The sequence below is a fragment of the Diospyros lotus genome, chromosome 1 (assembly GCF_014633365.1).
Source record: "Diospyros lotus cultivar Yz01 chromosome 1, ASM1463336v1, whole genome shotgun sequence".
NCBI lineage: Eukaryota > Viridiplantae > Streptophyta > Magnoliopsida > Ericales > Ebenaceae > Diospyros > Diospyros lotus.
This window is the reverse complement of record NC_068338.1, coordinates 37,790,771-37,800,275: the sequence shown is the minus strand read 5'-3', so window position 1 is coordinate 37,800,275 and position 9,505 is coordinate 37,790,771.

Here is a 9,505-nt window from a genome sequence, read left to right as displayed (position 1 = left end):
AGAGAGAGAGGGGAGAGTGAATGCTATGAGACTTGGGTGATTTGAATGGCTTTTCGGATGCTTATCTGTTGTGGTGGTACTCTTTTTATGTTCGGTGAGAGAGAGAGATGCACGGAACGGCTGTTGTTGCGTGGGGTTAAATCATTGGTGGCGGCAGATTATTGAGGCGACGTGTTGGAACCCTGAGATTGATTCTGGCCGTTGATTTCGACTCTTTTGCATGTTCGTCGGGCCATCTCACTCTTTAATTTGTGTGTTGGACCCTGCTATAAAGTTATGTCAAAAAATAAAAATTAGTATTTAATAATTAAACATCACATCTTAAAATTACTTCTTGAGTGTTAAAACAAATAAATAATTCATATTTTATTAAATAATTATTATCAAAAACAAAAGAAAACAGGGACAGAAAAATCTTTTTTATTTTGTATAAATTTCTTTTTAACAATCAGCAAACAATTGATGATATATAAATATATATATATACACACATATATATGGTGATGGCGATGGTGGGGCTGGGGCACAGTAGGGCTCAAAGCAGCAGATGTATTTGCCTGGGAATTTGCGCTTTAAGATGGTTATATATTTATGAGAGTGTGCGTCAAATGGGGAGACAGGTTTAATGTGCGTTTTGGCTCCTTTCATTGTCATTTGTCAACTAGCGTTAGTGTGTGTGTGTGTGTGTGATTCAATTTCAAACCCTTTTTATTATTCTTCTCAATAAGTGTTTTCTTTTCTTTCTTCCTTTATCAATAATTATAATTATAATTATAATTTCCTGTGAATCTACACTCCACAACCGATGTGGGGAAGCCCTTAAGTCAACTTAAAACCCCACAAAACAAGTAGTTATTTACTTATTATTAGGGAACATTACAAAGGCTTCTAGCTACCTAAGCACCATAAAGGGATTAAATGAGAATAAGAGCATATATGTTAGGGTAGAAACACGCCTTCTTAAGATTTGTGGATGAGCTACGAAAGATTTTTTTAAAAAAAAAAATTATAATTGAGTTCAAGTATATATTATCTACTGAAATTAATTTTTTGTTATGTTTGGGAGAAATGTGAGGTACCGAATGAATGAAATAGTACATAATGAAACAGAAAGCAAGAATAGTAAATAACATAAAGTTTTGTTACCCTTTTATTATTTGGGTAGAATAAAATATAAATTAGTGTAATATAATTTTATTTTATTTGAATGGAAAAGGGACAGGGATAAAATAGTAAAAGAAAAAAGAAATGAAATTACAATTGTACATCTTTAATTTCAAAATAAATAAACAAGTGAAAAAATTATAAGAGTAAGATAGTAAAACAATAATTATATTTATTTATAAAATATAAACAAAATAAAAGGTAAGAAAGGGGACGGGAGGGTACCATGTTCCCTTTGTTTCGTCCTTTTTGATTATAAAATCCTCGTCCAAACAAAGGAAAGGGTCTCCCTTTCTGTCCTATTTCATCACTTCCCCCCTTCATACACCCATCCAAACATATATAGCACAAGGAGACAAGGAAACATATGCAAAACAAATTAAAATAAGATACAAAATTGCTAAGGAATTCAAGTACCTTTTGAAGGCGGGGCAAAAGATCAAGATTGCTAAGATAAAAGTGAGATAGAAACATTAAAATCTCCAAGGGGCTTTGATGAAATCCAGAAAATACACCACATTTGCCTAGATATTGATCCAAAGCGTTGTGGTAGTCAGAATAAATGAAGCTTCTTTTGAACCTACAAAACAAAAGGTTAGGGTTGCCCGAGGCCATCCTTAAAAAAATTAAAAGCTCCAAATCTCAAGTTAATATCAATAAAAGGGTAAACAAGGGGCAACCATGAAAAGAAATAGAAGAAGATGTGTAAAAATGAAGAAATCATGGAAGGCAGAGATGAGGAAAAGAAGGGAATAGAATAGAGAAGTTAGGGTTCAAGCTGTAAGCCTTTGGGGTATTTATAGGCTCAATTTAGGCTCCGCCTAAATGAGCTAGATATAAGTCTTGACTTGGGCGCTCTCGACTAGACCTCACTTGGGTTCTAGCCCTTTATATATTATCACTGTATTATGGAACATTGGGCTCTAACCTTGTGTATATATATTATCAACACATTAGGTACAGTATAATGAAATTTTCAAAAAAATAACATTAGAAGACCTAGAATAGAATGCCCAATGGACCAAATTTTTTCCTATGTCCATGTGTGAATCCTCAAGGGAGAAAATCCATGGGTGTCTTAGGAATGTTGTAGTTTGTTATCGTGATTTTCCAATAAGCTCTAGATCCAATGACTAGAGTTGTTAGGTTTAGGGTTTTATGATGAGAGGGGTTAAAAAATTCAAAATAGGGTAAGCGATCCTAGCTAAAAGAAATATCAATTCTTCACCAAAATGATTGGCAAAAAAAATCAACCCTTAAAGTTGTTAAAATGAGAGTTGATGGAAGAAGAGGGAAGAGATTAATTATTAGGGGAAGGGACAAAGGTGAGATTCCACGTTATGTATGGTTAAAAGGGAAAAAGGCATGGCAATGAAATCCCGGGTGCATCAATATCATCAGTAAAAAGAAATCTTAGAAAGAAAATTATTTTTCTATAAAATGGTTATTTTTCTGTGGTTTGTCAAGCATGAATGTGCCCATAAAAATAGGTTTAGGTTGTATAAACGGCAACTATAACGTTATAACTATAAAAAAAATCAGAATTTAATGACAATTTTAAAAATCGCTGCACTGTTGTTTTCGGCACGCGGGCCTCGCTGCCCTCGCGTCACGTGGCTGCATGTTCGCTCGCCATGTGACAATTAATGCTAGAATTTTATTTCACCTGGTGCCTTCCCCAATTTCGCATGTGCGTGCAAAGCCAGTCAATCTGCAAAGCTCACTTATTATATACTTGGGCATATTAATTATATACTAATCCAACGACTATTTTTTAGAATTATATTTTATATTTTTAAAAGAATAATGGAATAAATTAATTGATTAAAAATAAAAAGAAGATTAACATATTTTTTTTATTTTTTTATAAATTATCAAAATTTTAAATATTTTTAATATGAATATTAGATTATTTTCTAAAATTTTGCTTTATTTTATTTTATTTTTTAATTATTAAATTATTTTCTAAATTTTGCGATAATTTTTCAAAAAAGCCACAAAATTTATTAAATTAATGCATTTTGCGTCGATTCTTCAAAATTGCCTCAAATATTAATTTTATTTTATTTCTTAATTATTAAATTATTTTCTAAATTTAACTGACTTATTTAATTTTAAGATTTAAAATTATTAAATTTTGTCACAATTTTTTAAAATCATCACAAAATGTTGAAGAAACTCCGCAAAAAACGTATTTTACGATGGTTTATAAATTGCCTCAAATACCATATTTTGCCGCGATTTTTAAAATATCACAAAATATTCGATTTTTTTATAGTGTATATGAACCAAAAATAAATTTGTACTGAAATTTTTAGTGAAGTGATTTACTCATTTATAATAATCTATATGTATCATCAACTAGAGAAATTGCTCATCTAATTAGGTTTTTTTTTTTTTTGGCTAAGTAAAAATTTCATTCAACAAGAAGAGATCAAGATAAGCAAGAAGCCCAGGTACAGGGTAGCCAAACAGGATACAATTCAAGAATACAATCTAAGGATAACAAAACGGCTACAATAAGATAGAAAACAAACAAGATTGCCCAAGATTGCCATAAAATACATGAATTGCTACTACATGAGAAGCTTCATTGAAACGCACAACTAGAGTAAGCAATAAAAGGAGAAAAAATCAAGACTCCATGCTTAATTAAGGACTAAATGAATTAGTTTTAGATTCCCTTGAAAGGAAGAAAGAATGATACAATAAGACTGCAATAACCGAAAAGCAAACTAAAACCACCATAACCACTATTAAGAACCCAAAAAAAAAAGGGGTTCAGAGAGAGTTACTTGGATTGGTACCCAATGACTGCGCCATTTTTATCATGTCCGGCTGGTGAATGGCATCCCATTGAGACTGTGGAAAGCAAGCCAACAATTTCATTTATCAAAAAAAAATAAAAATGCCATCAATACCATGAGAGACTTTAAAGAGGGGATATAAGCAGCTGTCACTGACTCGTTCACTTTTGAGATAGGAATTCTGTTAATTACTTAATAGTTTGATCTTTTTCTTCTTGAGATATACAGCACATGACTAAATAATTAATTTGTATCTAAATTGGTTCCATTGGGTTGCTGGCATATATAGATTAGTACTGTAAATTTGAACAAACTGATGATCTCCTATTTGCTTCCTGCATATAAGTTGGTAAGATATGGATGTTGGCTGCAGCTCTTTCCCAACCCTAGTTTGTACCGTATATATATTATTACCTCGTTTGAATGGTAGTTCTGGAGCTTTGATTATTTCACTTGTTTTGTTTCTCCTTATTTTATTCTTTATGGGAGATTGTTTTGATTTGTGATCTCAAAACTCTTTTGATTATAACGTTGATGACTTGGATGCCTTAATTATTTCAAGGGCTTTTACTTAAAAATTAAATAAAATTAAATAAAATCAGTCTTCAATCTCTATAATGTTCATATCGCTTGACTTAATGCCTGCCCCCCACTTCAGCACTTCCCCATCTATAAAACTCTCAGCCACCAAAAGGGATACTGAGCTTGAGCCATGAATTCTACGAACATTTTTTAATTTTCTTCTGTGATAATTAAGTCAGTCCAACTACATTCCAAAATAATTTAATTTCTGTCGAATAATTTGCCTCTTCAAATTTTCTTTCCAATAACTATCGAGCAATTAGTATCTGGATCTGTAAAAATAAAAACTAGCAAGTAAGCAAGCAAAACATTTTTAACATATATATATATATATATAGTGGTAAAGCTCGATCTCACATTCAATCTTAAAAATTACAACAGAATTAATGATTGATAAACTCTTTAAAAGTTTAATCTATTCTCCTTGAACAGTTGGAGAAAAACCCGTTAATTGGAGTAATTAAATTAGCTAGAAGTGGAATGAGTAACCACCCATCCTTCACGACTATCTAGCCAGCAACGAATCTTAGGATAAAAGTCGCTATATATAGCTACTACATTAATCATAGAAATTAGTACGGGACCTCGATGGGCAGATTCATTAATTTAAAATACAAATTAATTATTAATGAAATGCCTATTTATTCGCCCAATCCCAATGCCTATAGAAATTACATAAAAAATATGTGGCAACAGATTGGAAGAGAAGCACAGCCACGCCTGCCTTTAAAGGGGCCTTGAAGTCCCACGTCTAACTTTCCTGTCTTGATTGCTTCAAAATATTATTTTTTTATTGTATATTTATTTATCTATTTATTTATATTGAAGCTTGCAACTTAGGTAGGGTTGTGGAGAGGCAAGCATGCAAGTAGATCGATAGCTATGGGACCATTCTAACATTAATATGGTGAGGCTGTGGACCATTTGGAACACCAAGAGGCATGACTTCACACCATCCTAAGAACAATTTAATTAAAGACATTTTTGGGTCATATATATTAATTAGTTCGTAATTAATAGTTGTTTTAGAATTAAAAAAAAAAAAAAAGAAGAAGGGTTAATTAAGGGAAATCCTTTTTAAGCGAATGATATGATCCATCTGAAAAAGTAGAATGTGGAGATCTTTACAAAGCAAGATCTTCATCATGGCGTGACTCAACTAATTAATGGACTAAAGAAAGGCATGCAGGTAAAAAAGGCATTTATGTATGTAATTTTGTGTTTATGGGTCCCATTTCATTATATTAACATTTATTTATTTTCATTTAAAGTTTACCTAAAAGAAATTAAGACTAGTTTCTTGCAATGGAATATACAAAAAAAAAAAGAGAGATTTGAAGGACATTTTATCATAATTATTAAAATCCGATCGGGTTTGATCATTCAATTAATTATGAGTTTAGTTAATTAAGTTTGAAAAAATATCAGATATATATATATATAAAGCGATCAAAATGAATTAATTTGACTTCAAGTGTTTGCAAAAAAAAAAAAAAGCCTGGTCAGATTAGTTAAATTCATAAATAAATAAATTTCAACAATGTGCATTGAATACATTGATAGGCAACTCAAAGTGGGCAACTAATTAAGATTGGAGCATTTCATAAATAAATTAAACCAATAAGTATTAGACCTAAAATTAAGCCGGTTTTAAACAAGGGATTGGATTTATAGACTTGGAGGTGGAGGAAGTATATTTCGAATTAAAGTCATTTCAGTTAGAGTCCATAAAATTGAATTCAAGACCAAAATTGAACTGAAAACAATACTCTTACCTAAGCAGCATTCATTTCCCCTTCAAGAAGGGGCCAATCCAACAGCATTCATTTCCCCTTCTCCAATTAATATAGATGTCCTCCATCCAGAAGCCTCCAAGAGAGTGATAGTACAAAAGCTGAATATCCTTTGAGCACAATTGGAACCCTATTTAAAGTACATTTTGAAAATGAAGCCTTCTCGTCCAACAGCCCTTAAAACTTTAAGGGGTTGCTGCATTAAGTGTAAAATATTGAAGATAAAAGAAGGCCAGAATAATTCTTCCATAATCTTATTGCTTGCCTTAAGGACGAATATATATGAGTACATACCACAAAATTAAGCTATATATGGCTGGTGAATCTTTGCTAATATTAAGAGAACTCAGGTCGGGTTCTAGAGAAAACAAAACTCCAAGGACAAAACCAAACAAAACTAAACCAAAAATAGATCCTCAAGTGACCAAACAAAACAAGAAAATTCAAAACCCTTTGCTCGATCTTCCTTCGAGAAGCACTGTCATCGTCTCCTTTCAACTATAACTACCATATCCCCCCAAGCCAGTGGTGCCAAGCAATACACCAAATGACCAAATCATAAGTCTATTGCCATCACAAAGTTGGGGTTTATTAAGAAGAAGAAGAAGAAGATCAATTAGCACTTTTTTAGATCCCATGGCTTATTGCAATGTAGAACCCATCAATTGCAACAAGACAAGAGCACGGATGGGCTCTATTTCAAAAAGATACCACCAAGGACCCAAAACAGGGAACAAGGTAAGTAAGATTTCAACCAAAAAAAATAAAAAAAATAAAAAAACAGAAAGAGCAAAGCTAGAGTTTGGGAGTGAATGGAGTTGATGATTGGAAATGGCGAGTGCAAAAGGCTATGAATTCTAGGGCTGCATAAAAGTTGAAGAAGAGAGAAAATATATAGAAGATCTAAAAACGATTAAGGGTCAATGAGAGTCACATTAATAAGCAAATTAATAGGAAAAAGAGAGAAAAAAAAAAAGAGTAGAGGAGTTTAAAATAAACATGGTGGTCGCCAATTGATTTAATAAAAAAAAAAAAACCTTCTAGTTAACCTTAAAGAGATAAAAAAAAAAAAAAAAAAAAAAACTCTAAATACTCACTACGTGACCTATCCCAAGAAAAATAAATATTCAATGCTAGGGTATGGTATGAGAAGTCACTCACTTGTTACCATTTACCCATATATTGAATTACTTGTTTGTAAGTAAAGTTTTTAAATTTTGAAAGTAAAATCGGAGTTGATATTCATCTATATACATGCATGACAACCTATAAATGGCTGGGACACCACATTAACATGGTAAATTTATGTAAGATTAACAACAAATATAATAAAAATTTAATATTATAACAAATCTTAAGTCTATTTATTCGTTTGCAAAAGCTTTAACAGTTCCGTGAACCCAACTAATTTGTATAGCTCAACTATTAACCACTGTTATACATTTAAATTATAAACTGCGACTCCATTCGTCATAAATTCAATAGTTCTAGCAGAGCCTTCACTTGAAGGTTCAGGCATGTTTGAGTCAAATTAATTAAAACCCAACTTACAAAGGTATCAAAAACACTTCCCCAGTTCACTATGATGCCTCATAATTTCACTTCACTCCAGAAAATCAACTATGCAGGATGAACACTTCATAATGAGAGAGAGAGAGAGAGAGAGAGAGAGATTATGGGTGTGGGGCTAGAAGACGTCAGTACTCTTGAAATTGCCAAGCACCAGCCAGCCAGCCAGCCCCTCGTCAGAATTATAACTCAAGCGATTCAAATCCTGATTTAATTTGAGCTCTGCAATAATTAATATTATACACAAATAATAAAAAGTCCAAAGCTTTCTGACTTGAGCCAGAGGCCCCGGGCAACAAAAAGCTGCTATAATATTAATGTCACGCCCATCCAACCATATATTCCATTGTTCTCTCTCTCTTTTTCTTTCCAATATAATACATGTATATATATGTATGTATAGCTAACATTCTGGGAGCTTGTTAATCATGCAAAATTCTGATGATCTCGGCGATTTATAATAATAATGGAAAAGGCAATTAGAACACATCTATACATATATATAGATAGATATATATCATAAGTCTTTGCAATTATCTAGCCTGAGATCAAGAAAATCAAATATACATGAATCAACTACATATGGCATAAAAGATAATCTAAATAACATTCCAGTAGACAAGTTACAATATACAATTGAATGGGAAAAAAAGGGTTCTTGAACCCACATAAATAGAACACAAAGTAGTTGAATGAGTATCAGCTTAATTCTAATAAGGTCTAAAATTTACAGCTAACCCACCCTTTATATATATGAAGAGTAATATATGTATATTGCAAAGGCGGTCATTCCAAAAATATAATATATATATATATATATATAGTATTTGCCCAAAAGGAAAGATCGAAAAAAAATAGCAAAAATTCTTTGTAAGATCAAATTCTTTTGAAGCACTAATTAAATTCTGAATATCTTGCCTGAAATTCAGTGATAAAATAAAGGCTATTATTTCTTAAAATTTTCTTCGAAAATTGACCTAATTAAATGTTGGTCCAACTCCAAGCAAGCAAGCACATCCACCAAGTTACTAATTCAATTTGCAAATTGTTTTCATATATAAAAGTTGTTACAAATTAAACACCAAATCAATAACATTAGAAAAGGCTTTTGCTATTAGTATTCTTAAAAGATAGATATTTTCTAACAAAAATGGAAGTTGTACTAAAAAAACAAGAAGAGAGTTTATTATTATTATTATTATTATTATTCATTCCAAACTAGAAAATCAAATAATAATTAGAAGAAAGTGAAAACACCGAGGCCTTGCCTTTTCCTAGATGGAATTAATTAATGGTTCAACTTAATTTCATCAAATTTCATTAAAATGGATATTTCAGCTTACAATGTATCTAGCAAGCTGCAACGTGAAGGTCACCCCGGATAAGGCCAAAGGTCACAGCATATGCCCATTTTCAAGTTGCTTTGGACATTCGAACAAGTGAAATTTTTTTATTTAAACAAAAAGAAAGAAAGAGAAAGAAAGTGAGATTAAAGTTGTGACTGATAATTTAAAAAAAAATAAAAAGCATCAAAAGTTTGATTAAAAAAAAAAAGCAGCAAGCTGAGCATAGCATTCCACTTGTGCCCCA